This window comes from Zosterops lateralis (assembly GCF_965231275.1).
Source record: "Zosterops lateralis genome assembly, chromosome: Z".
Taxonomy (NCBI): domain Eukaryota; kingdom Metazoa; phylum Chordata; class Aves; order Passeriformes; family Zosteropidae; genus Zosterops; species Zosterops lateralis.
The window spans coordinates 17370224-17376223 of record NC_139800.1 but is presented as its reverse complement, the minus strand read 5'-3'; positions in this window follow the sequence as shown (position 1 = coordinate 17376223).

Here is a 6000-nt window from a genome sequence, read left to right as displayed (position 1 = left end):
CTGGCAAGTGCTTTGCTGGGTTTTTCTGGAGCAGATAGTGATCTGCAAGGAGTTGGGCAAACTCCTCCACTTCTTACCCTAAGGGAAGAACTCTCATGCTCTTATTTGGGTTCCCTTGGAACAGGGAGCAAACTGGGTTTGTAGCGAGCTTCATAAAATCATTTAATCATTTAGGTGAGGAAAGATGACCAAATCCATCTGTTAACACAGCGCTGCTGAGTTCACCCCTAAGCCATGTCCCTTAGCACCACATCTACTGGTCTTTTAAATATTTCCAGGGATGGTACCTCCACCACTTTTGTTGGAGCATCTTGTTCCAACACTTGACAAACCTTTGCATGAAGAAACTGTTTGCAACATCCAAAGTAAACCCACCCTGGAATAACTTGAAGCTGTTTTCCTCCTCACTACCGCCTCACTTCAGGCACTTGTAGAGAGTGACAAGGTCCTCCCTGAGCCTCCTTTTCTCCAGGCTAAACACTCCTATCACCTTCAGCTGCTCCTTATCAAACCTGTGCTCCAGACCCTTTATCAGCTCCACTGCCCTTCTCTGGACTTGCTCCAGCACCTCAATGTCTTTCTTGAATTGAGGGGCCCAGAAATGTACACAATATTGAAAGCACAACCTAACCAGTAGCCAGGATAGGGGGACAATCCCTGCCCTGCTCCTTCTGGCCACACCATTGCTTATCCAGGCCAGGTTCCTTTGGCCTTCTTGGCCACCTGGTCACACCCTGCCTCATGCTCAGCTGCTGTTCTGCTGTTGAACACCACCCCCAAACCACCCCAGAAGGCAAAGGTAACCCACTTTCTTGTTAATAAATCCCTTGAGATGTATTAGTATGAAATGACGCTGAATGATTGCTCTTTACAAATATATATATATATATATATATATATATATATATATATCTTTAGGGTATCTTTAGGGTTTCTTTTGGAACAATTTGGTTGCAAGGAAATGCAGGTATGTGGCCTTCTTGGTTGTTATCTGTAGTGATATAGTAATACAAAAAACATAAAAATAGCACTTAAGGAAATTTTTTGAAGAAAAGGAAGAAAGAAAGAAAGAAAGAAAGAAAGAAAGAAAGAAAGAAAGAAAGAAAGAAAGAAAGAAAGAAAGAAAGAAAGAAAGAAAGAAAGAAAGAAAGAAAGAAAGAAAGAAAGAAAGAAAGAAAGAAAGAAAGAAAGAAAGAAAGAAAGAAAGGTATGCAGTCACCACCTGTGGGTCCAGTGACAGGACTCAGTTGTAGCAATTTCATTGGCTGAAGTGATGGTCACTCTCTTATTGAAGTGATGGTCACTGTCTTATTGCATCAGAAGAGGGGGAACCCCATGAGGCAAAAAGTCCAATGGGATAATATATGCTCAGGTTCAGATGGGAATGCCCATGTAATTCTCCTAGTGGGGCAGGGGACGACCTTTCAGTTCTCTTGTGGAAGTCCTAAAGGATGAATCTGGGCATTCTGGGGGCCTTTGGCCTTTGGTGGTTTGAGTCTAGGACATGACAGCTGCCTCTCAAGTTGATGTAGTTAAGGAAACTATGCCCCATCAGAAAGATGAATGTTCTGAGGCCAGCCTGTGAACGTGAATATCTCCTGTGAATGTGGCCTTCCCCGGGGGCAGGATGGGAGCTTTACAGCTAAGCCTGAGTTTGTGACAGGGAAGGCAGCTGGCGCGATAAAAGGCACCATCCCTTCTCTGCATGGTCTGCCTCTTATCTGGCTTGGAGCCGCTCTTTCTCTTATGTGGACCAGAGGCTTGCCTCTACATGCCCAAAATCTCACCTCCTCCTCCTCAAGGACTGCAAACCTGGCCTCAGCAAAGTGCCCTGCCAGTTCCACAAATAGGCAAGGCTTTCCTGTTATTAACCATTAATTTTTCAGTCTCTCTGAGTCCATTTCCATCAGATGGATTTCCAGCCCCTCTTCCTTGTGTAATTTGGATACAAATAATCAGAAAAATAATCACATTGTAAAATAATCACATTGTAACAATAACAGCAATAACAAACCCCAAACAAAACAAAATGGTTGAGATTTTTCATCTTATCCCTGTGTTTGTTCTCCTTCTTCATTGACTATTTAGAAAAAAAGCAGCAAGAAAATGTGGTAAATATAAATGCAGAAAAAAGGAAGAAATTAAGAACTCTGGTAATTTTTTAGGTTCAATAGGGTTGTCCAGGAACAACATGAAGAAAGCATTTTTAAATACTTCTGAATAATTTATGCAATTTTCTTGAAATAGTGTTTCTCTGAAAAGAGTTTAGGCAGTACTTACTCCACAGAACAGTTTCTGACTTTACGCAACATCTGCTCACTTTGGCAACGCATTTTCCATTGTCAGCCTTTCAAAACCAGCAGCACTGGCTTCCCTTTTGTGCCTGATCTGGTTTTCCTAGGTCATGAGGTACAATTAAACATCCAAATGTATTGCTTTGTGAATTAAGTATATTTTAGTCTGGCAAAGCATGATCAGCTAGACACGGAAGTGCACCTTGCTGTGTTTCTAAGAGGGGTGAGGCATTTCACAGAGTTTTTTTCTGCATTTTCCAAAAGAACAGAAGTTGGCCTACACATAGGGTTGGGAAAGCATTCATGTGATGCCAAAACTTACTGCAAATTCTTATTCAACAGCTTGAATACTGCTTACAGAGTTGAAATATCCTTTACACTAACACCACAGTTCTTTCTATAAATAGCTTTCTCTTAAGCTACTGTTGACTTAACCCATTCCTACTCTTTCTGCAGCCTACGTTCAAGCCCACTTTGGGCTGTCGTTTTGGTAAACTTGACCAAATACTGCATACAGCTGGAAAAATTCACCTCAGATATTAGGGGGAGAACTGTGTGGTGGGTTATCTTTCAGTAGAATCTACTGAAAACAGTTATACAGATGTTTCTGAGGGACAAAGTGGCAGGCAATTATGACAAATGAAACTCCACAAAGACTGGCAGTGAATATTGGCCTCTCATACATATAAAACTTCCGTATCACATTGCTCTTTCCTAAGGCAAAAAAAAGTAGCGGTCTTAGTGGGGGGAAAAAAAATCCCATTTGCAGGGGTCAAATATCATTTATAAATCCCTAGAGGAAGATTGATTGTCACCTCTGGAAGTGCTAGAGTGTTTGGTGGAGCAGCACGTCCCTGTGTTCCTGCTGCCCCCAGCCCCGGCAGTGCTGGCAGCGCACACGCCAGGGCCCCTGGGCTTCACAGCACAGCCCAGAAGGGTATTTATTCTTCTGTAGGCTTCAAAAACAGGAAGTGACATTTCAAGTAATTGCAGATTTACTGTGAGCCCATGGCTGGTCCCTCTGCATTGTCTCTGCTTTCCTGTTTGAGCTTGGAGGAAGTGGCCAGAGGGATAGGGGGAAGGGAAACCTTCCTATGATGCTTCTGCAACTGCAGCCTACATTACTTAGGGGAAGAGTGACAAAAACATACTCAAACCCTTGCCAAAGGCTTGCAAGAAATATTTGACATCTAACCTTTTACAACAAGTGGGAGTTAAAGGTTAAATCACACACAGCCCAAGTGTTTAGGAAAAGGATATGTTTATGTCATCAACTTCTGTTGGGTTGTAAAGGGGCAGTGTATGACAGGAGAATGGGCTCTGGCTATCTGGGAAATACATGATGGCCACTATTTATGAACATGTAAAGGGCCAATTGGTTCTACATATTTATGTTTTCACATCCAAATGCCCATTTCTACTCAGATAGTGCAGGGTGGGCACCACTGGCTACTTGCTTTGCCTCTGTGCATCTAGACATCAATTATCCCCCGAATATTCTAATTTTCCATGTAGTATCACTTCTTTTGGGGAACTGCCACGAAAGAATCTGACTATCAGCATGGCTCTTTGCTCTCATGTAATTTATGGAGTTAAAAATGTGTTTTCTAAAATAATATATTGGTATTCTCCAAACTCAGTGATGGAAACACTGAGTTTTTGTTGTGAAGTGCCAAAAAAATTCCATAGGCTATTTCACTCTATATAATGCTAATACTTCAGTGGTTGTTTTTCAGGAAAAGTGATTTTGCTGGCCATAGCTTCTTCAAACAGCTGAAAAGTAGCTGAATTCAGGAGGATCTGCTCCATGGACTCAAAAACTCTTTTTTTCCCATTTAAATTCTAGCACTCTGTAGGAATTTAGCCAGCAAAGACTGATGACCCTCAAGAAAGAAAATCAGTCATACTCTCTTGAGACAATGAATACATTTTGTATGTTGCAGTGTTGCAGCTTTCTCTTGGTACAGATTACCCAGCCATTGGCTGGGATCTGTCTCACCTAACTTTATCAGTCCAGAACCAGTTGCATCCTCTACATACTGGAGATGCATGAGACCTGTTGGAAAAAATTTCAGCTCATATGCCTTTTTAGACAGAGAAATCACTGATTAGAAAGGGAAACTATACAAATGCCATGTACTAAATTTCTTTAGTATTTTGATAGCTAATGTTTGAGATATTTGTTAGGTAAGCAAAATCCTGTTGTAAAAATGAAATTTCTGGTAGAAATTTTCTGTATTTTGCAGAAATAAAATTAAAAATAACTTTGGGACACAAATTAAAGGTTAGTATTAATCCTCTGTGAATGTGCCCCATTCATTAAGAAAAAATGCAATACTGCATAATCATTCCAAGTACTCGGTATTATATGCCAACAAGTTGTAGCATGAATATAAACATTGTGCTGGCATGGCAAGAGTGACTTTTGGAAATTTTCCTTTTAGAATAAGCAAAGCTGCCAATATCACCTGCAGAAAAAATATTAAGTAGAACAATATATCGAATAAGTATTCCAGCATAGGCTTCCTATTCATAGTCTGTCAGGCTAGAGGTTATCGATGTTTAGTTGCCTCCAGTAGACAGTATGCCTTGAGATGCAGACATTGTGCCAATAGTCTTCATTTATAAAGTAGAAGAGCCTGGAAGTTATTCTAGGATGCTTGATTATTTTATTTTTAGATAAGTCCTTCCTCACTGGTGGTGTTGTGTTCCTTAGATCACTGTTAAAAATATTTTCTGTTAATGATTCTATTTTTCCTACAGTTAAGCAGTTGTGATTTGAGTGTCAAAGGTCAGATGTAAAGACAGAGCTCAAAGACTAGATCCAGATGCTGGACAGAAAGAATGGTCTTCACTAACTGTCTCCTATACACCATTCTTTCCCTATGATGATATCTTTCCCCTATGCCCACTGGGTCACCTCATGAGTAATGTGTTTAAGTGCATGAGTGTCAATGTCACCATGGTGTCAGTTGTCACCTTGCGGTGTTTGCAGCCACATCTTCCACAGAATGGAGGAATTTGAGGTTTTCAGACTGGTCTTTCTATTGTCTTCTCTCATACCTCTTCTGAATTTCATCTGTGCTACTTTAGCCCATTATTTTGCTGTTCCTTTCAGTAGGGAGGACTGGGGTAGGCCTTCCACTTCATACTTAAAATTTAGGAGGCTTGCGTAACAAATAAGATACAAAAACCTTCCTCCAAGCTGGACAAAGGAGTTGTGAATCTCTTGTTCCTCACCCTGGGTGGTACTTTAACCACTGGATTTATGCAGTGTAGAAGAGAGACAATTGGAAGGAGGTATTGGAAGAAAATGTTTTAAGTAATTAAGCAAAAAACAAAATTGAAAGCAGAAAACTAATGTACCTGTTGCCAGACAGAGTCACAAGTCACATAGGGAATATCTCTACCTTTTTCATTATATCACAAACTGACCCTTCAATATCCTTCATCCAGATGTTGGTGTTGTAGTTGTGGTTTTTTTTTTCTTTCCTCTCTTCAATAATCCCTTACAGCCACTCAAAGGAAATGGAAACAAGGTAAGAATGCTTGGCAAAGGACACTGCACTCTGCAGATTTGAGTCTGTGTAGACAGGCATTTAGTATCTGAGAGATGTTGGCTGGATTCAAACTATTCCTGCATGGACCATCTGGCTTCACTGGTTTCTCTGAGTTTCCTTTGCTCTGAGAGGCCTTGAAAAATATT